Genomic DNA, 23,736 nt, shown 5'->3' on the forward strand with positions numbered 1-23,736 from the left:
CCCTTACCTGAAAATAATCCAAGCAATAGAATATCAGATATCATGCCAGTTTTTGAGGAAAATAGCAAGGCTCCACAGCCAGGTATAGAAGATTTTATTTATCTGTTGTTTGGTACACTGACCCTAAAATCAGTGTTGTTTGTTGTGCTGGTTTATCTGTTGTTTGGTATCCTGAGGGCTTCTCTGATAGCTCAGTTGGTAAAGAATCTTCCTGCAATGCAAGAGTGAAAGTGAAAGTGAAGTTGCTCAATCATTTCCAACTCTTTGCGACCCAATGGACTGTAGCCTACCAGGCTCCTCTGTCCATGGGATTTTCCAGGCAATAGTACTGGAGTGGATTGCAAGAGACCCTGGTTCAATTCTTGGGTTGGTAAGATCTGCTGGAGAAGGGATTGGCTACTCACCCCAGTATTCTTGGTCTTCCCTTGTGGCTCAGCTGGTAAAGAATCCGCCTGCAATGCAGGAGACCTGGGTTCAATCCCTCGGTTGGGAAGATCCCCTGAAGAAGGGAAAGGCTGCCCATTCCAGTATTCTGGCCTAGAAAATTCCATGGGCTTGCAAAGAGTCAGACAGGAATGAGCGACTTTTACTTTCTGGGACACTGAATGGCAAAATGCAGACATTTTGTCTTAACAATAGTGTTCGAAAGTGAAATTATTAACTGAAAAGAGTAAGGGCTTAGAGTGACTAGTGTAGATTATAGAATTTACCACTTACTAGCTCTTTGATCTTGGACAACATAATATGCTCCTCTCTACCTCAGCTACCTCTTTATGTTGTTCAGTTGCTAAGTCCTGTCCAACTCTTTGCAACCCCATGGACTGAAACATGTCAGGCTCCTCTGATATTAACAGACAATTTACAAAAAATACATATAAAATTTGTCCTCAGATACACAAAAAGTATTCAAGTTCACTCAAAGGTATGTCATACATACCTGGGATGATAGTGCTGAATCAAATTGGGGGAAAAGCTTGTATTTGAAAGCAGGATGGTCCCACCTGCCAGTTTAAAGCCTCCATCATTTATAATGAAATGTATAAAATATAAGGTGTTGTAAATTGGTAGTTTTAACTGGGAGCGGATTTTAAAAATATGCTGAAGAGAGATGCTAGCATATATATGCACTCACACACACATGTATTTATTTTTCTTTAGAAAAACTACTCCTGGCAGTTGGTCTAATTTGCCGATACCTGTTTGTACACAATAATATCCACAGGTTATTAAAAGTAAAAAGCATGATGACACATTCTCTTTGTGAGGCTTAGGAAAACAGGTCTCTTTTATGTCGTAAACATTAAAGCTGATGCCTGTTGTGTTAGATTGGGATCCAGGAAACAGATACTGTGATGGAACATGGCATGAAGGAATTAAGACCTGAGAGAAAGCAGGGGGAAAGCAAATCTGGATGCAGGAAAGAATGTGACTGTGATGTAAGACCAACAAAATCTAACCAGTCTACAGGAAGACATGGAGCATATATAACCCCTAAGAATGGTCATTTGGAAGCATTTTTGCATTTCTCCAATGAAATACATGTGGTTATTGGATTTTGTGCATTTGCTATGTCTTGTGTTTAAGTTGGACGCCACCCTCTCACTTCCCCTTCCACACTGCTTGTCTCAGGATACTTCCTTTTTATCACCGCATCACCCAAAACTCTGCTTTGCAAACATGTAGACACATCGAAACATGGAACACAATCTGATGTTAAAGCTGCCGATTACCTGAAGCTTATTACTCCACAGTGCCTGACAGATGGCACTGTGTTTCCCTTCTTTAGATTTCTTGATGCTTTAAGGTGTTCCCAAACTGAGAATTTTTATTTGCTCTATTTTCTGCCTGGATTTCTTCCTGCTCTTCTTCACATGTGGGTGTGTTCTCTTAGCCCGTGTTTTCTGCTTAAATTTACAAAGCATTTTTAATAACTATGGGATTCACTTAACATTTTATCTAAAATGCTTGAATATATGTCCATAAGTGAAAAAACCTTTGATTTTCTATTCTTGTACTTTTATTATGGCTCTCAAATGCTACACAAGCTTCTTAAAAAGTATAGTGTGCAATAAAATGGGTTTATGTAATCCTTGACTATTAGGTGAAATTTACCAGGAAAAAAAAAAAGAAACACACAGGACTAAGGTGGGGCAGTGACATTTTAATTATTTTATTTTATTGTTTTTTACTTACTAAAAAGTAGCTTACTCATGATTTCTGTTTTCCTGTGAATTTTTCTATTTTATATTTTTACATAAGTACTTTCCTTTCAAATATACTTGCAAATTTGTAAAGATTAAATTTATTATAGTATTATTTTATCATTTTATACATCTCTGATATGTCAGAAGCTATTTTAGCAAGAATACACAGAAGAACTGTACAAAAAAGATCTTCATGACCCAGATAATCATGATGGTGTGATCACTCACCTAGAGCCAGACATCCTGGAATGTGAAGTCAAGTGGGCCTTAGAAAGCATCACTACGAACAAAGCTAGTGGAGGTGATGGAATTCCAGTTGAGCTATTCCAAATCCTGAAAGATGATGCTGTGAAAGTGCTGTACTCAATATGCCAGCAAATTTGGAAAACTCAGCAGTGGCCACAGGACTGGAAAAGGTCAGTTTTCCTTCCAATCCCAAAGAAAGGCAATGCCAAAGAATGCTAAAACTACTGCACAATTGCACTCATCTTACACGCTAGTAAAGTAATGCTCAAAATTCTCCAAGCCAGGCTTCAGCAATATGTGAACCGTGAACTTCCTGATGTTCAAGCTGGTTTTAGAAAAGGCAGAGGAACCAGAGATCAAATTGCCAACATCCGCTGTATCATAAAAAAAGCAAGAGAGTTCCAGAAAAACACCTATTTCTGCTTTATTGACTATGCCAAAGCCTTTGACTGTGTGGATCACAATAAACTGTGGAAAATTTTGAAAGAGATGGGAATACCAGATCACCTGATCTGCCTCTTGAGAAATTTGTATGCAGGTCAGGAAGCAACAGTTAGAACTGGACATGGAACAACAGACTGGTTCCAAATAGGGAAAGGAGTCCATCAAGGCTGTATATTGTCACCCTGTTTATTTAACTTATATGCAGAGTACATCATGAGAAACGCTGGACTGGAAGAAACACAGGCTGGAATCAAGATTGCCAGGAGAAATATCAATAACCTCAGATATGCAGATGACACCACCCTTATGGCAGAAAGTGAAGAGGAACTCAAAAGCCTCGATGAAAGTGAAAGTGGAGAGTGAAAAAGTTGGCTTAAAACTCAACATTCAGAAAACGAAGATCATGGCATCCGGTCCCACCACTTCATGGGAAATAGATGGGGAAACAGTGGAAACAGTGTCAGACTTTATTTTTCTGGGCTCAAAAATCACTGGAGATGGTGACCATGGCCATGAAATTAAAAGACGCTTACTCCTTGGAAGGAAAGTTATGACCAACCTAGATAGCATATTGAAAAGCAGAGACATTACTTTGCCAACAAAGGTCCGTCTAATCAAGGCTATGGTTTTTCCTGTGGTCATGTATGGATGTGAGAGTTGGACTGTGAAGAAGGCTGAGCGCCGAAGAATTGATGCTTTTGAACTGTGGTGTTGGAGAAGACTCTTGAGAGTCCCTTGGACTGCAAGAAGATCCAACCAGTCCATTCTGAATGAGATCAGCCCTGAGATTTCTTTGGAAGGAATGATTCTAAAGCTGAAACTCCAGTACTTTGGCCACGTCATGCGAAGAGTTGACTCATTGGAAAAGACTCTGATGCTGGGAGGGATTGGGGGCAGGAGGAGAAGGGGACAACAATGGATGAGATGGCTGGATGGCATCACTGACTCGATGAACGTGAGTCTGAGTGAACTTCGGGAGTTGGTGATGGACAGGGAGGCCTGGCGTGCAGCGATTCATGGGGTCACAAAGAGTTGGACACGACTGAGCCACTGATCTGATCTGATCTGATTTTACATTATTTTGATGTTTGTTCAGCTATATTTTCTTTCTTCTTATGAATTTTAATAATGCCTACCAAGATTTATAAATCATACTATTTTAAAGAACCAGCCTTTTAAAAATTAAAAAAAAATTTTTTTAAATAGTTCTTGAATGTACTCACCCATTATACCTTGAGAGTTTCCTAAGCTTGCTATCTTTCTTCCACTCTCATTATTTCAAAGTAATCTGTCATATTTATATGTTAATCAATACCACAGAACTAAAAAAAAAAAATCTCTCACTGTAATAAATGTCCATCATCTTATTTACTATAAAGAGACGTTTTCTTTAAATCCTCTTAACCAAATATCTCACTATAACTACCATTCTTTTCTTTTTTTCTGATACCTTTATACTAAAAGTCCTACATACATTTATCTATACTATTGTCCCTATTTTGTCTTCTCTTATTTTGCCTTGATCCCATTCCAATAAGAATTTTGACCCCATTAGAACAATGAAATATACTTTGTCAGTGTCAACAATGACATATTATATTCAAGGTCAAGTTTCAGTTTTCATGTTATTTATCTGGATGTAACAAATTATTGGAGAAGGAAATGGCAACCCACTCCAGTGTTTTTGCCTGGAGAATCCCAGGGATGGGAGAGCCTGGTGGGCTGCCGTCTATGGGGTCACACAGAGTCGGACACAACTAAAGTGACTTAGCAGCAGCAGCAAATTATCCAGGTAAATAACATGAAAACTGAAATTTGACCATAGCAAATTATTGGAGAAGGAGATGGCACCCCACTCCAGTACTCTTGCCTGGAAAATCCCATGGATGGAGGAGCCTGGTGGGCTGAAGTCTGTGGGGTCGCGAAGAGTCGACATGACTGAGTGACTTCACTTTTACATTTCAGTTTCATGCATTGGAGAAGGAAACTGCAACCCACTCCAGTGTTCTTGCCTGGAGAATCCCAGGGACGGGGGAGCCTTGTGGGCTGCTGTCTATGGGGTTGCACAGAGTCAGACACGACTGAAGTGACTTAGCAGTTAGCAGCAAATTATATGATTGCTCATTCTTTTTTTGTTTTTTTGTTTTTGTTTTTTTTAATCTATGTGTTTATGATTACACTGGGTCTTGGTTGTTGTGGGTGAACTTTCTCTTGTTGCAGCAAGCAGGGGCTGCTCTCTAGTTGGAGTGCACAGGCTTCTGATTGCAGAGCATGAGCTCTGGGGTGCACAGGCTTCAGTAGTTGCAGCACACAGGCTCAGTAGTTGTAACTTGTGGCCTCTGGAGCATAGGCTCAGTATCGTGGTGCAGGGGCTTAGTTGACCTGAGGCATGTGAAATCTTGCTGTATCAGGGATTGAACCTGTGTTCCCTGTATTGTCAGGCAGATTCTTAACCTCTGGACCCCCAGGCAAGTCCCACAATTGCTCATTCTTGAAGCACATCCTTAGCTTGTCTTCTCCGATGCTACTCTCAGTCCTCTAACAATGTTAATCTTATCTCTTAGTTGTGTTGTTTGTTTCTCCATCTTTAATGTGAAACCATTCCCATAGGATTAAAAAACCCATGTTGAAACCATGTTTCATAGTGTTAACAGAAAGTAGTGACTTACAGAAATTCTTGAGCTTGTCTTACAGAACAGCAAATAAGGAAACAGCTGGTTAAAAACCCCTCCAACTTGCTAAAACTGGTAATGGAACCAATGTGTGAAAATCAAGTCTTTGCAGAATATACTTGCTTGTCCATAGGTGACCTTCTGTTGTCACAGCCCCATTCCCCCACATGTTTAATACCAACACCCTAAATTTGCACATATGATTCTTGAAGAAGCATGAAACCTATCTGTATCTATGTATAAGGACTTCACAGCACTTCCTTGAATTTTGTAACCAACTACTGTCTCCTTTCTTCACCACTTCAAAACTCTAACCCTTAAATATCCACTTATAACGCATCACCATGGAGATGGACTTGAGCCTTGCCTTCTGTCTTCTTGTCAGTCAGTTTTTCAATAAGCCTTTTCTTTTCTTAAAAGCCAGTGCCATACTACTGGCTTCTATGTGCATCAGGCAGTGAACCCTTTGCTGACTTGTATACATGTTCAGTCCAGTTCAGTCACTCAGTTGTGTCCGACTCTTTGCGACCCCATGAATTGCAGCACTCCAGGCCTCCCTGTCCATCACCAACACCTGGAGTTCACTCAAACTCATGTCCATTGAGTCGGTGATGCCATCCAGCTGTCTCATCCTCTGTTGTCCCCTTCTCCTCCTGCTCCCAATCCCTCCCAGTGAAAGGTTGTTGTTGAATCACGCGAATACACCGGGATTCTTGGCCCCCAGAGGAGAAGAATTCGATTTGGGGCCAGAGACGAGGCTTGATCGCTCAGAGCTTTTGTGTAATAAAGTTTTATTGAAGTATAAAGGAGATAGAGAAAGCTTCTGACATAGGCATCAGAAGGGGGTAGAAAGAGTACCCGCATGCTAGTGTTAACAATGAGGTTATATAATCCAAAGAATGTCTGGAGGTTGTAAAGACCTCATCAGACCTACTCCCATAATTTACATTTTAAGATAACACTGTCCTCAGGCAAGATACATCCTTGTAAAGACCAGGTCTACTCCCATAATTAACATTTTAAGATAACAGAAGGTTGAATCCAAAGACTGTCCTTAGGCAGGATACATTATTGGTATATAATCCTAAGGAATGTGGAGAAAGAATAAAAGTTTGTCCTTCCTTCCTCCTTGAGAATTCCAGACCCCTCTCTCCTTGGGGACCCCTAGACTCCCTATCAACCTGCCTAGGAACTGACTCTCTCACCAGCATCAGAGTCATTTCCAATGAGTCAACTCTTCGCATCAGGTAGCCAAAGTACTGGAGTTTCAGCTTTAGCATCAGTCCTTCCAATGAACATCCAGGAAGGATTTCCTTTAGAATGGGGATCTCCATGCAGTCCAAGGGACTCTCAAGAGTCTTCTCCAACACCACGGTTCAAAAGCATCAATTCTTCGGTGCTCAGCTTTCTTCACAGTCCAACTCTCACATCCATACATGACCACTGGAAAAACCATAGCCTTGACTAGACGGACCTTTGTTGGAAAAGTAATGTCTCTGCTTTTTAATATGTTATCTAGTTTGGTCATAGGAGAAGGCAATGGCACCCCACTCCAGTACTTTTGCCCGGAAAATCCCATGGGCGGAGGAGCCTGGTAGGCTGCAGTCCATGGGGTCGGTAAGAGTCAGTTACGACTGAGCGACTTTACTTTCACTTTCACTTTCATGCATTGGAGAAGGAAATGGCAACCCACTCCAGTGTTCTTGCCTGGAAAATCCCAGGGACAGGGAAGCCTGGTGGGCTGCCGTCTATGGGGTCGCACAGAGTAGGACACGACTGAAGCGACTTAGCAGCAGCAGCAGCAGCAGGTTGGTCATAAATTTCCTTCCAAAGAGTAAGCGTCTTTTAATTTCATGGCTGCAATCACCATCTGCAGTGATTTTGGAGCCCCCCCAAAATAGTCTGACACTGTTTCCACTATTTCCCCATCTATTTCCCATGAAGTGATGGGACCAGATGCCATGATCTTAGTTTTCTGTATACATGTAGTAATACTAAAAATTCTTCTCTCAGGTCTAATCGCTTTATTTATTTGCATGGTGATAATTGCCTATATTTATTTTCCTTAAATTCATGTTCATATTCAATATCCTATCCAGTATCTCCACTTTACTGTCCAATAAACTTGTCATATTCAATACATTAAGTCATTCTCTGATCCTTTCCAGCCCTTGTTCCTGGCCTGTTCTGTGTATGAACTTTGTAATCTCAGCAAATTTTTGTACTCTTCATTCATGTGCTAAGGACAAAAAAAAAAAAAAAGTATGTTATCCAAATCCAAAGACTTGAATGTATAAAAATAGTTTAACAAATTAAGGCTGTTAAGTTTTAGAAAACTTCACAAAAGTAGAAACTTCTAAAAATGCATATTTTTTTATAGTTTGGGGAAGAATTCAATAACTTTTAATAGCACTAACAAGGTAAAACTTTTCACCTAAAATACAAACAATATTATGTATTAGAAATATTCATGTATTATATATGTTAAAGTTCTAGGACCACATATAGGTTCATAAAAAGAGTAATAATGTGAACCAGGATGACATGAGGGGCTTTGACAGGGCCATAGGAGTTATGTTTTTCCCAAATGCTGCAAGATTTGGAGTTTGTTCATATAGCTATAAATACAATTTTGTTTTCTATGTCTAAACAGATATTAGATATCCTACTATCAGTAAAAAGAACTCTAAAATACTGTCTGAGTTCAGGAAAACAACTTGAAAATTTAGTAGAACCTACTTACTATAGCATAAATTTTTACTTTAAAATTCAAATAATAAGCAAAGTCAACAAATTAACAATACTAAAGAGACCAAACAGATGGGAATCTACAAAGTAGCTATAAAATATTAATTTCAGTTTTACTCATCATCTGTAGTTCTGGCTCTATTTCTATTAGATTTTACTACTTTTATGTAATTATAAAGCAATTACATGAAACATGTAGTTGTGGGAAATCACTGGAGCCCAAATAATTATGTTTCTAATCAAGAGGAAAAGCATTAAGAAGGCCCTGTTTCCTATATTTGAAATTGTGGTAAAATATAAAACTGGCTGTAATCCTAATTTTCCAAATGTTTCCCGTTAATATAAAAGTTGACAAAAATTTACAACCTCTTAATCTAAAAGTGTTCATAAAATGAAACTCAGAGTTTCACCCAGTGCTAGTCTTGTCTCTGTTGCAATTCTGTGATAGACAACATTTAAGATGGTCCTGTTTTCAAATGCTTGTAAATCCTCTCTGCCTTGTGTGTGGGCTGAGTCTAGTGATTCACTTCATTCACTTCCAGTGAACACAGCAAGTGATGGGATGTTATTTCAGGGATTAGGTTTCAAAGTACTGACTTCTGCCTTGTTCTCCCTTCTCTCACTTTCTCTGATGGAAGAGTTCACATGTGAGATGCTCCATGGAAAGTGCACATGTCAAGGAATGGATGTTGCTGGCTGGCACCCAGGAGGATCTAAGTTCTACCAACAATTCTGCTTGTAGGTGAACTTTAAATAAGACTTCACTCCTCATATTGCCTTCATATGAAAGACCTTAAGACAGAACTAACCTGTACACAGATGACTAACCCAGGAAAACTATGAGATAATAATTGTTTGTAGTTTTAAGCCACTGTTTTTTTGGAATAATAAATCTATTATGTGGATTAATAGATTTGGGGTAATCTATCTAATAGATAACTAATATAAATCCCAACAGAAATAGTATTTCCATATTTGCTTTTAATCTATGAATTTGGAATAAATGATATTTCAGGTACTGTAACCTTCAACTGATTCACTTGTATTTGTTGTGTGGCACATGGTTCATGATCAGTAACTCTCAGTAAATATTAACATTTACTAAAGGAAAAAGCATATGTTATTTAGACATAAAACAAGGAGGGACAGATTTTTACCTTCTGTTTGGCAATAATTCTTCTGAAATGTTTATGTATAACATTTTAAGGGCTGACTCAGTATATGTTTAATAACTGACTGAACTACTATTGTAGACTAGTAGAAGGTATGAAACACTTAACTGATAATGTTAAATAAAGGCTGGCTGGGGTTAAATAATATTGCATTCAGGATGAACATAGTAAATGTTTTTGTAATTAGAAATGCTTCAGGGTCTCTTGTAGTACTTTTTGATTGTGTGGTTTGTTTATTATACAAACACTGAGAGTAGAGAGAAATTTAGAGAGAAGAAAAAAAGGGATGAGAGCTATCTTTCAAAATAAATTAATCATTACAGGATAACATTAACAAAGTGTGTAGTACCATATTTTCTTATTCATATAGTTGATTTATAATGTTGTTAGAATTTCTGCTGTATAACAAAGTGATTCAGATAAACGTATATACATATACACACACACATACACACACACACTCTTTTTTAATTTCTTTTCCATTATAGTTTATCCCAGGAGTTTGGATATATAGTTCTCTGTACTATAGAGTTCAGTTCAGTCGCTCAGTCATGTCCAACTCTTTGCAACTCCATGGACTGCACCATGCCAGGCTTCCCTGTCCATCACAAAATCCTGAGCTTACTCAAACCCATACCCACTGAGTCAGTCATGCCATCCAACCATTCTCTGTCATCCCCTTCTCCTCCCACCTTCAGTCTTTCTCAGCACCAGGGTCTTTTCCAATGAGTTACTTCTTCACATCAGGTGCACAAAGTACTGGCGTTTCAGCTCCAGCATCAGTCCTTCCAATGAATATTCAGGACTGATTTCCTTTAGGATGGACTGGTTGGATCTGCGTGCTGTCCAAGGGACTCTCAAGAGTCTTCTCCAACACCACAGTTCAAAAGCATCAATCTTCGGTGCTCAGCTTTCTTCACAGTCCAACTCTCACATCCATACCTGACCACTGGAAAAACCATAGCCTTGACTACATGGACCTTTATGGCAAAGTAATCTAGGCTTTTCCATATGCTATCTAGGTTGGTCATAACTTTTATTCCAAGGAGTAAACATCTTTTAATTTCATGGCTGCTATGACCATCTGTAGTGATTTCAGTTCAGTTTAGTCGTGTCTGACTCTTTGCGACCCCATGAATCGCAGCATGCCAGGCCTCCCTGTCCTTCACCAACTCCCAGAGTTCACTCAGACTCACGTCCATTGAGTCAGTGATGCCATCCAGCCATCTCATCCTCTGTCGTCCCCTTCTCCTCCTGCCCCCAATCCCTCCCAGCATCAGAGTCTTTTCCAATGAGTCAACTCTTCGCATGAGGTGGCCAAAGTACTGGAGTTTCAGCGTCAGCATCATTCCTTCCAAAGAAATCCCAGGGCTGATCTCCTTCAGAATGGACTGGTTGGATCTCCTTGCAGTCCAAGGGACTCTCAAGAGTCTTCTCCAACACCACAGTTCACAAGCATCAATTCTTCGATGCTCAGCCTTCTTCACAGTCCAACTCTCACATCCATACATGACCACAGGAAAAACCATAGCCTTGATTGGATGGACCTTTGTTGGCAAAGTAATCTCTGCTTTTCAATATGCTATCTAGGTTTGTCATAACTTTCCTTCCAAGGAGTAAGTGTCTTTTAATTTCATGGCTGCAGTCACCATCTGTAGTGATTTTGGAGCCCAGAAAAATAAAGTCTGACACTGTTTCCACTGTTTCCCCATCTATTTCCCATGAAGTGATGGGACCAGATGCCATGATCTTCATTTTCTGAATGTTGAGCTTTAAGCCAACTTTTTCACTCTCTACTTTCACTTTGATCAAGAGGCTTTTGAGTTCCTCTTCACTTTCTGCCATAAGGGTGGTGTCATCTGCATATCTGAGGTTATTGATAATTCTCCCAGCAATCTTGATTCCAGCCTGTGTTTCTTCCAGTCCAGCGTTTCTCATAATGTACTCTGCATATAAGTTAAATAAACAGGGTGACAGTATACAGCCTTAAGGGACTCCTTTTCCTATTTGGAACCAGTCTGTTGTTCCATGTCCAGTTCTAACTGTTGCTTCCTGACCTGCATACAGGTTTCTCAAGAGGCAGATCAGGTGATCTGGTATTCCCATCTCTTTCAGAATTTTCCACAGTTTACTGTGATCCACACAGTCAAAGGCTTTGGCATAGTCAATAAAGCCGAAAGAGATGTTTTTCTGGAACTCTCTTGCTGCTACCATGATCCAGCAGATGTTGGCAATTTGATCTCTGGTTCCTCTGCCTTTTCTAAAACTAGCTTGAACATCAGGAATTTCACAGTTCATATATTGCTGAAGCCTGGCTTAGAGAATTTTGAGCATTGCTTTACTAGCGTGTGAGATGAGTGCAATTGTGCAGTAGTTTTAGCATTCTTTGGCATTGCCTTTCTTTGGGATTGGAATGAAAACTGACCTTTTCCAGTCCTGTGGCCACTGTTGAGTTTTCCAAATTTGCTGGCATATTGAGTGCAGCAGTTTCACAGCATCATCTTTCAGGATTTGGAACAGCTCAACTGGAATTCCATCACCTCCACTAGCTTTGTTCGTAGTGATGCTTTCTAAGGCCCACTTGACTTCACATTCCAGGATATCTGGCTCTAGGTGAGTGATTACACCATCGTGATTATCTGGGTCATGAAGCTCTTTTTTGTACAGTACTTCTGTGTATTCTTGCCACCTCTTCTTAATATCTTCTGCTTCTGTTAGGTCCATACCATTTCTGTCCTTTATCGAGCCCATCTTTACATGAAATGTTCCTTTGGTATCTCTGATTTCCTTGAAGAGATCTCTAGTCTTTCCAATTCTGTTGTTTTCCTCTATTTCTTTGCATTGATCGCTGAAGAAGGCTTTCTTATCTCTTCTTGCTATTCTTTGGAACTCTGCATTCAGATGTTTATATCTTTCCTTTTCTCCTTTGCTTTTCGCTTCTCTTCTTTTCACAGCTATTTGTAAGGCCACCCTAGACAGCCATTTTACTTTTTTGCATTTCTTTTCCATTGGGGATGGTCTTGATCCCTGTCTCCTGTACAATGTCATGAACCTCATTCCATAGTTCATCAGGCACTCTATCTATCAGATCTAAGCCCTTAAATCTATTTCTCACTTCCACTGTATAATCATAAGGGATTTGATTTAGGTCATACCTGAATGGTCTAGTGGTTTTCCCTACTTTCTTCAATTTAATCTGAATTTGGCAATAAGGAGTTCATGGTCTGAGCCACAGTCAGCTCCTGGTCTTGTTTTTGCTGACTGTATAGAGCTTCTCCATCTTTGGCTGCAAAGAATATAATCAATCTCATTTCAGTGTTGACCATATAATATTATGCATCTACAAATCACAGACTCCCAGTGCATTCCTCATCCTCCCTCTTCCTTGGCAATGAGAAGTCTTTTTTCTATGTCTTGAATGTGTTTCTGTGTCACAGATATGTTTATTTGTGCCATATTTTACATTCCACATATAAGTGATATCATATGGAATTTATCTTTCTCTTGCTTACTTAGTATGGTAATCTCTAGGTCCTTCCACATTGCTGCAAATGGTGTGATTTCATTCTTTTTTATGGCTAGGTAGTATTCCATTGTGGAGAAGGCAATGGCACCCCATTCCAGTACTCTTGCCTGGAAAATCCCATGGACAGAGGAGCCTGGAAGGCTGCAGTGCATGGGGTCGCTGAGGGTTGGACATGACTGAGTGACTTCACTTTCCCTTTTCACTTTCATGCATTGGAGAAGGAAATGGCAACCCACTCCAGTGTTCTTGCCTGGAAAATCCCAGGGACGGGAGAGCTTGGTGGGCTGCTGTCTATGGGGTCGCACAGAGTCTGACACGACTGAAGTGACTTAGCAGTAGCAGCAGTATTCTATTGTACATAAGTACCATATCTTTATCCATTCATCTGTCAGTGAGCATTTAGATTTTTTCCATGTCTTGGCTATTATGAATAGTGTTTTCATGAATACAGGGGTGCATGTATCTTTTTGAATTACAGTTACGTCTGGTTGTATGCCCATGACCTGGATTATATGGTAATTCTGTTTTTAGTTTTTTGAGGATCTTCCATACTGTTTTACAACTTATTATACATTCCCACCAACAGTGTAGGGGGGTTCCCTTTTCTCTGTACTCTCTCTAGCATTTATTTGTAGACATTTTAGTGGTGGCTTTCTGACAGGTGTAAGGTGGTAATTCATTGTAGTTTTGATTTGCATTTCTCTAGCAATTTATAATGTTGAGCATCTTTTCTAGTGCCTATTGGCCATATGCATGTCTTCTTTGCAGAAATGTCTATTTATATCTTCTTCCCATTTGTCAATTAGGCTGTTTATTTTGTTGTTGCTTTTAGTTGTATGAGCTGTTTGTTTATTTTGAAGATTAAGTCCTTATTGGTCACATTGATTGCAAATATTTTATCCCATTTTTTTTTGTTTGTTTGTTTTCTTCAGGATTTCCTTTAAGGTACAAAAGCTTATAAGTTTGATTAGGTCCCATTTGTTTATTTTTATTTCTATTTCCTTGGGCGAGTGAACAAAGACATTGGTATAATTATGTCACAGGATATTGTGCCTATGTAGGTGTTCTATGGTCATGTCTTATATTAAGTCTTTAAGCCATTTTGAGTTTATTTTTGTGCATGGTATAAGAGTATGTTCTAACTTCATTGATTTACCTGCAACTGTCCAACTTTCCCACCACTACTTGTGGAGGTTCTTTTCCCATTTTATATCCTTGCTTCTTTCGTTGAAGACTAATTGAGAATAGGTGTGTGGGTTTATTTCCAGGCTTCCTGTTCTATGCCATTGATCCCAATGTCTGTGTCTGGTTTTGTTTTTTTTTTTTTTTTAACCAATACTGCTATTTTGATTAGTGTAGCTTTGTTAGTGCAGCTTTGTATTGTTGGCTTCAGTATGGGAGTGTTATGCCTCCTGCTTTGTTTTTTCTTTGTATTGCTTTGGCAACATATATGAATTTTTTGGATTATTTGTTCTAGTTCTGTGAAAAATGTCCTGGGTAATTTGAGAGGGACAACATTAAATCTGTAAATTATAGTATTGCCATTTTCACATTATTATTATTTTTTAATCCAAGAGCATGGGATATCTTTCCATTTCTTTGAATCATCTTTAGTTTTCTTTCTTCATGTTTTATATCTCTCAGCATGTAATTCATTCACCTCCTTGATCAGATTTCTCTGAGTATTTTATTTTTGGTGTGATTTTAAAAAGTACTTGTTTTTAATATTCATTTTCTGGTATTTCTCTCTTAAGGTAAAGAAATACAACTGGTTTCCTAACATTAATATTGTAGCCTGCTACTTTATTGAATTGGTTTAATCTGTTCTTATACGTTTTGTGTAGATTCCTTAGGATTTTTTATATGTAGTATCACATATTTTAATCCTATATATATGTATATTTTATATATACTATTATCTGCATATAGTAATAATTATACCCCTTCCTTTCATTTTGGATACATTTTATTTCTTTTACATGCCTAATTGCTGTGGCTAAGACTTCCAATACTATGTTGAAAATAGAAGTTGTGGGAATAGTCATCTTTGTCTTGTTCCAGATTTTAGTGAGAAGGCTTTCAGCTTTTCAACATTGAGTATTATACTAGCTGTGGATTTGTTATATATGGCTTTTATCATACTAAGATATGTTTACTCTATACCAACTTGAAAAGAGTTATTATCATGAATGGATGTTGACTTTTGTGGAATGCCTTTTTCCTATTGAGATGATCATGTGGTTTTTGACTTGTGTTGATGTATATTACATTGATTTCTGTTGAACTATCCTTATTAACTTTGAATGAATCCCACTTGGACATGGTGTGTAATCTTTTTTATGTGTTGTTAGATTTAGTTTGCAAACATTTTACTGAGAATTTTTACATCTATATTCAAAAATATTGGCCTTTAATTTTCTTTTTTGGTGGTATATGTGAACTGTGAACTTCCTGATGTTCAAGCTGGTTTTAGAAAAGGCAGAGGAACCAGAGGTCAAATTGCCAACATCTGCTAGATCATGGTAGCAGCAAGAGAGTTCCAGAAAAACATCTATTTCGGCTTTATTGACTATGCCAAAGCCTTTGACTGTGTGGATCACAATAAACTGTGGAAAATTCTGAAAGAGATGGGAATACCAGAACACCTGATCTGCCTCTTGAGAAATTTGTATGCAGGTCAGGAAGCAACAGTTAGAACTGGACATGGAACAACAGACTGGTTCCAAAGAGGAAAAGGATTCCGTCAAGGCTGTATATTGTCACCTTGTTTATTTAACTTATATACGGAGTACATCATGAGAAATGCTGGACTGGAAGAAACACAGGCTGGAATCAAGATTGCCGGGAGAATTATCAATAACCTCAAATATGCAGATGACACCATCCTTATGGCAGAAAGTGAAGAGGAACTCAAAAGCCTCTTGATGAAAGTGAAAGTGGAGAGTGAAAAAGTTGGCTTAAAGCTCAACATTCAGAAAATGAAGATCATGGCATCCAGTCCCACCACTTCATGGGAAATAGATGGGGAAACAGTGGAAACAGTGTCAGACTTTATTTTTCTGGGCTCCAAAATCACTACAGATGGTGACTGCAGCCATGAAATTAAAAGACGCTTACTCCTTGGAAGGAAAGTTATGACAAACCTAGATAGCATATTCAAAAGCAGAGACATTACTTTGCCAACAAAGGTTCGTCTAGTCAAGGCTATGGTTTTTCCTGTGGTCATGTATGGATGTGAGAGTTGGACTGTGAAGAAGGCTGAGCATCGAAGAATTGATGCTTGTGAACTGTGGTGTTGGAGAAGACTCTTGAGAGTCCCTTGGACTGCAAGGAGATCCAACCAGTCCGTTCTGAAGGACATCAGCCCTGGGATTTCTTTGGAAGGGATGATGCTAAAGCTGAAACTCCAGTACTTTGGCCACCTCATGCGAAGAGTTGACTCATTGGAAAAGACTCTGATGCTGGTAGGGATTGGGGGCAGGAGCAGAAGGGGACGGCAGAGGATGAGATGGCTGGATGGCATCACTGACTCGATGGACGTGAGTCTGAGTGAACTCCGGGATTGGTAAAGGACAGGGAGACCTGGCGTGCTGTGATTCATGGAGTCGCAAAGAGTCGGACAGGACTGAGCGACTGATCTGATCTGATGTCTGGTTTATGTCTTTGGGAGTCTTCCCTCCTCTTCAGTATTTTGGAAGACTTTGAGAAGGATCCATACAATTTCTTCTTTGTATATTTAGTAGAACTCATCTGTGAAGCTAGGCTCCCCAGAAGGCTCAGTGATAAAGAATTATCCTGTATGCAGGAAATGTGTGTTCAATCCATGGGTCAGGAAGATCCCCTTGAGGAGAAAATGGCAACTCACTGCAGTGTTTTTGCCTGGAGAATCCCATGGACAGCAGTGACTGGTGGGCTATGGTCCATAGGGTCAAAAAGAGTTGAACACAACTGAAGTGACTTAGCATGCATGCATGCAGTGGATCTTCCATCTTTCTTGGAAGGCTGTGGATTTCTAAGAACTGATTTTTGCTGTTTCTCATAGATTTGGTATGGTTGCATGTTCATTGTCATTTGTCTTAAGTTATTTTTTTTTAATTTCCTTTATGATTTTCTTGTTCTTATTGGGTTTTTAGTACATGTTGTTTAGTCTCCATATAATAATTTTTTTCTCATTTATTTTTCTGTGGTAGATTTCTAGCTTAAGTCAGAGAAGATACTTGAAGTAATTTCTGTACTCTTTAATTAGTTGAGGTTAGTTTTGTGTCCTAGTATGTGGTCAGTCCTAGATAATCTTCCATGTGCACTTGAAAATAATATGTATTCTGTTTTTTGTATGTCCTGAAAAGATCTTAAGTCTCACTTAAGATTGTATCATTTAAGATCTCTACTGCTGTATGCAGCACAAGCTGGGATCAAGATTGTCAGGAGAAATATCAACAACCTCAGATATGCAGATGACACAATTCTTATGGCAGAAAGCAAAAAAGAACTAAAGAGCCTCTTGAAGGAAGTGAAAGATGAGAGTTTAAAAGTTGACTGAAAATTCAACATTCAGAAAACTAAGATCATGGCATCCAGTCCCATCACTTCATGGGAAACAATGGAAACAGTGACTGACTTTATTTTGGGAGGCTCCAAAATCACCATGAAATTAAAAGATGCTTGTTCTTGGAATAAAACCTATGACATGGGAAACAATGGAAACAGTGACTGACTTTATTTTGGGGGGCTCCAAAATCACCATGAAATTAAAAGATGCTTGTTCTTGGAATAATACCTATGACCAACCTATACAGCATGTTAAAAAGCAGAGACATTACTTTGCCAACAAAGATCCGTCTAGTCAAAGCTATGATTTTTCCAGTAGTCATGTATGGATGTGAGACTTGGACTATAAAGAAAGCTGAGTGCTAAAGAATTGATGTTTTTGAACTGTGGTGTTGAAGAAGACTATTGAGAGTCCCTTGGACTGCAAGGAGATCCAACCAGTCCATCCTAAAGGAAATCAGTCCTGAATATTCATTGGAAGGACTGATGCTGAAGCTGAAACGCCAATAGTTTGGCCATGTGATGTGAAGAAGTGACTCATTGGAAAAGACCCTGATATTGGGAAAGATTGAAGGCAGGAGGATAAGGGGGATGGCAGAGGATGAGATGGTTGGATGGCATCACCCATTTGATGGACATGAGTTTGAGCAAGCTTTGGGAGTTTGTGATGGATGGGGAAGCCTAGCGTGCTGCAGTCCATGGGGTTGCAAAGAGTTGAACACGACTGAATGACTGAACTGAACTGATTGCCTTATTTCTCTGTGTTGAATATCTGTCCATTGATGTGAGTAGGTTATTAAAGTCTTCTACTCTTACTGTGTTCCCATCAATTTCTCCCTTTTTGTTTGTTAGTATTTATTTTATGTATTTGTGTGCTCTTACATTAGGCTTCCCTGGTGTCACAGATGGTAAGGAATCTGCTGGCAATGTAGAAGACCCAGTTCCAATCCCTAGGTAGGGAAGAGCCCTTGGAGAAGGAAATTACAACCCACTCCAGTATTCTTGCCTAGAGAATTCCATGGACAGAGGAGTCTAGTGGGCTATAGTCAGTGGGGTCACAAAGAGTCAGACACAACTGAGTGATTAAAACAGTCACACACACATTAGATGCATATATATTGATGACTGTAAAGCCTCCTCTTTTACTGATCCTTTTTATTATTAGTATCCTTCATTATATTTTTCATGGCCTTTGTTTTAAAGTGTATTTTTTTCTGGTAAGTATTGCAACTCCCACTTTCCTGTCCTTTCTGTTCACATGAAATATATTTTTCTATCCCATCACTTTTAATCTGTGTGTGTGGGTCCATTGGAGCCAGCATATTATAGACTTTTAAAAAAAATTCTACCTACCACTCTATGTCTTTTGATTGTAGTATTCAGTCATTTAAAGTAATTATTGATACATATGTATGTATTACCGTTTTAAACCTTGTTTTCCAGTTGTTTCTCTGCCTTTTTTTTTTTCCTTTTGTATGTGTGTGTGTGGTTTGGAGGTTTCCTTTTATTTTAAGCTTGTGTTCTATTCTTTTTGGTTTTTGTGAATCTTTCTCATCCCCATTTCATTATTTTAATATCCTTTTTTACATCTTTATGATAATATTTATGCTCTTTCTTTGTGTTTCATTGCTTTCTTATATAGTCTTTTTTTCCTTTTGATCTGAATACTGGCTTGTTTAAGTGATTTACTTTACAACTGTGATTTCCTGTTTCCCATATCTTCTTGCTTCTTTTCTATTTAGAGAAGACCTTTCAATATTCCCTGGTGGCTCAGACAGTAAAGCATCTGTCTACAGTGCAGGAGACCTGGGTTCAGTCCCTGGGTTGGGAAGATCCCCTGGAGAAGGAAATGGCAATCCACTCCAGTACTGTTGCCTGGAAAATCCCATGGACAGAGGAGCCTGGTAGGCTACAGTCGTGGGGTCGCAAAGAGTCAGACACGACTGAGCGACTTCACTTTCACTTTCACTTTCAATATTCCTATTAGTGTAGGTTTACTATTGTTATATTCTTTTGACTTTTGCTTGTCTGAGAAAGTGTTTATTTCTTTTCCTATTCTAAATGATAGTCTTGCTGTGTAGAATATTCTAGACCACAGAACGTTTCAAGACCTTGAATAAATTGTTCCACTCCCTTCTGGCCGTCACTGTTTCTGTAGAGAATTCAGCTGATAGCCTTAGGGAGATTTCCTTGCAATTGACTCTGTTTTTCTCTTGCTGCCTTTAGAATTTTTGACTTTTTTTTTTTTTTAATCTGTCTTGTAAGTCTGTTTGATTTCATCTTCCTTGGGATCCTTTGTGTTTTCTGTGTCTGGATATCCTTTTCCTTCTTTAGGTTTGGGGAATTTTCAGCCGTGATTTCTTTAAATACATTTTCGATCCCCTTTTTATTCTCCTTCTGGATTTCTTTGTAGATTGGCATACATTATATTATCCCATAGGTCTGTTATAGTGCTTTCACTTTTCATTTGGCTTTCTGTCTGCTATACTGATTGTGTAATTTCCATTATTCTACCTTCTGGATAACCTTCTTTCTTTTGCATGATTCATTCTGCTTCATTGCCCATATACCAGCTTTTAACTTGGCAAAATAATTTTCTAATTTTTCTTGGCTCCTCCTTATAGTTTATAGTTTTTTATAGTAATCTGCATTTCTATTGATAGCTTTTCTTCATTCCCTCAGTATTTACATTCTTTTTTTGAACTCAGTGTCTGTTAGTATGAAGATGTCTTTTTAATTGTTTGTTCCTTCAGGGAAATTCTCTTGATCCTTTAGCTGGGAGTGGTTCATCTCCTTCCTTATTTTACCTTTATTTCTCATACTTTGTGAGTTTAGTGCTTCCCTGATAGCTCAGTTGGTAAAGAATCAGCCTGCAATGCAGGAGACCCTGATTCAATTCCTGGGTTGAGAAGATCCCCTGCAAAAGGGAAAAGCTATCCATTCCATTATTCTGGCCTGGATAATTCCATGGATTGTATAGTCCATGCGGTCACAAAGAGTCAGACATGGCTGAGTGGCTTTCACTCGTGAGTTTAGGGAAAATAGTTCTTTACTATAGTCTTGGAGGGCTTTTCCAGTCAGGAATATCCCTGAGTAGCTTATGTGGGTTTAATTTTTTTTTTTTTTAATGTGAGGGCTACTTTTATTTTGGATGTTAGCCATCTCTTTCCTTGGCATATGCTGGTCATTATCCCTTTGATAGGGAGTGTTCAGGATGTTTGATGGTTCATGTAGTCTCCTGGGCAAGAGGAGGCATGACCAGCACCCACTTACAGGACCCTTGGCAATAGTAGGGATCTGTGCCCACCTCTGGAATCTGAGATAGCAGCAGCAACTCACGCCTGTCCTTGGAGCTTGTTCAGCTGGTCCCCTGCTGCTTGAGAATGCATGCACAGTCCTTGATAAATATATCTTCTTTCTCAGTGTTTCTGACATAATTTTACAATGTTAAGAAATGTCTTATGTCTAGTGACTGTAGGCTTTCTACAAAACCACTTTGAGCCTTCTCACCAGACATGCAGCAAAGCCAGTCTACTGACACCAGGTTGTGGTGAGGGAAAGTACAGTGTTGGTTGCAGAGTACCAAGCAAGGAGAATGGAAAGCTTGTGCTCAAAAGACCCAAATTTTCTGATGGCTTTGGGGGAAGTGTTTTTTAAAACCAATGTGATGGAGGGGTTGTAGGGTGCATGGTCAGCTCATGCACAGTTCTCTGATTGGGGGTGAGGTAACAGGATGATTCAGGAATCTCAGACATCAGCCTTCTGGTTGCACCTGGTCTGGGGTCTTTGTGTTGGTGTTCAGCATGCAGTTAACCTCCTCTACCAGATGGGGGTTTTAGTATCAGCAAAATAACTTGAAGACATGGCTCAATATATTATCTATGGCCTTTGAGGAGGAACTAAGGGTCCTGAACTTTGTTTTATGGCTAAACTATTATTATTTTGTCTTGCTTGAGTGCTTTCCTTTATTTTTGCCTTTTCTCACTTTTCTGATTAAATTTGCTCTTTGTAACTCAGGGAAGGCAGAAGAAGATAAAGCTTTTCTAAAAACAAGAGCTAGGGGACCTGGGGTTGTATGTGTGTTGGGAGAAGGCAGTCTGTTCCCAAGAAGGCCTTACAGGATCCTGTTGGTTTCCGTTTGAATAATTTTCTTTTATGTTTGTAAAACTGAGGCCTCTGTGCTGGTGTTCAGTCACTTAGTGGTGTGCAACTCTTTGTGACCCCATGGACTGTAGCCCACCAGGCTCTTCTGTCCATGGAATTTCCCAGGCAAGAATACTGGAGTGAGTTGCCATTTCCTTCTCCAGGGCATCTTCCTGACCCAGGGATCAAACTCGCATCTCCTGCATTGGCAGGCAGGAAACCTTTGTATGTTAAAGTATTAGAGCTAAATTTAAAAAGGGGAATGTTTTCAGCAAGACTGGGGTCAAATTCTTCTTAGACTAGAATATTTCACATAGACTGGAACTGCCAGTGAAAGTCTAATGTGAACACATGCCATTTAATGTCCATTGAAGTTGCAATATTCTGAGTAAAACATGCCTATGAGTAAAATAATAAAATATAATCAGAATAGCATTACAGTAGTACCCTACTGGGATTTAGCCACCAGCAGTGGAAGGGGCTGTTCCAAGAGCATCTGTCTTTTTGGCAAAATTCAAATGCAGATGCTCTCCTTACTTTCATAATGCTACTGAGATTTCCATTTGATTACAGAAATGGTTCCTACCCTCTGTTGCTAGACCTGAGTCATTTGTTTGCCCTACCTGTTATGTTGAGTTGTCAACTTGCTTTTAATGAGAAAAAAAAAAAAAAAATACTTCCTGAGAAAAGCCCAATGAAAAGCATTAGCAACTGCTTATAATTTAAACCCAGATTTGCCAGCATATATCCGTTTCCCAAATATCAGCTCTATTTGTATTTCCTATATGATGGATGGCAACAGTTGCAAGCTCAGATTATTGTTCTTATCATGCCATGGTCTCCTATAAATGCTGTCCTATAAATGCTGACCTGTTATATGTTTCTGCTGTCCAGTTATTTCCTTGTAAAGGACTGATAAGTTAAAAATATTTAGAAACTCAGGACTTTCTTATAATGCAAAAATAAAAGACTAATATTTTATCCTCTAAAAGTGAGATTATAAGAGTCTGTGTACACAAGCCTTAAAATGCAGTGATGTGTGTGTAAACTATTGAGATGGTAAATCTGGTTGGAATTGGTATTTCATCATTATTTTTTTGCTGATTGTCAGCATACATATGATTTATGTTTCAGTTTACTCATTTGAAAAATATTGAGATAACGCATATGTTGAGAAGATATACATTAACATTTCTTTAAATAGAATATATGTGTATTAATCTGATTAACTATATCTCTTAAGACACTATAGGAGTACAACTGACTACTAGATGATGGATATCTCATTTAAATTGTTTGTCTTCTGGAGAACATTTTTTATCAACATACCTCATTCTAGTTATCTAAAAAAGTGACTTGTGGAAAAATTATCTCTTGAAATATTTGTTTTCTTCTGGATTCATAATTTTATGTGACAAAAGGGGACAATACAGAACAGGTTAAAATTTATAAATAAAAGTAAAACCAGTCAGGATTTTAGACAGAACATTACTCAAAAGAGAAATTATGGTTAGTTGATTATGGAAATTGAAAGAGCAACACGGGTGCAGAGGTTAAGTGGAAATTATGCAGCCAAAATTTAAAAGAAGCATACAAGAAGTGTTTGAAAATGAAGGATTGTTATGGCAAGTCAGAATACCAATAAGAGTATGAACTAATTATATTATGTAAATTAAAGCATAATGAATGAAAGAATCTTCTAAAAGCTATCTTATTTTCAAATAATATAAGAGATAATCTTTGTGGACTATGTGAAATGACATCATTAGTGCATAAAATATTCAGAGTATCACATCCCTGCAATTAGCAGTTATGTTGAATATTTTTTGTTTACCCTTTCTGAGATATATTTTCCACATTTCTCTAATCTATTCTGTGCCTTGGTAATGTCAGTCTCCTGTCAGAACTCCTTTACCCACATCTAGTTGGGTGACAGAGTTTTTTAGGCATATTACTAAGGACAGGAAGATAGCCCAGTCAGAACATGCTATCTGCTTATTTCCTTATCTGCCATGCTATGGATTCCTTCCCTA

The 23,736-nt window shown here is 38.6% G+C and overlaps 1 pseudogene across 1 annotated transcript in view; it reads left to right on the forward strand.

Moving 5' to 3' along the window:
• Positions 1-23,736, forward strand: part of LOC147370737 (kinesin-like protein KIF3C pseudogene) — a 71,669-nt pseudogene that overhangs the window by 36,543 nt on the left and 11,390 nt on the right. The window contains exon 3 of the transcript XR_015166161.1: positions 8,953-9,052. The product of XR_015166161.1 is annotated as a kinesin-like protein KIF3C pseudogene (transcript). The remainder of the gene's footprint in view (positions 1-8,952; positions 9,053-23,736) is intronic.

The sequence above is a fragment of the Bos grunniens genome, chromosome 6 (assembly GCF_055505025.1).
Source record: "Bos grunniens cultivar Pamir isolate PY7600 chromosome 6, Bosgru_T2T1.0, whole genome shotgun sequence".
NCBI lineage: Eukaryota > Metazoa > Chordata > Mammalia > Artiodactyla > Bovidae > Bos > Bos grunniens.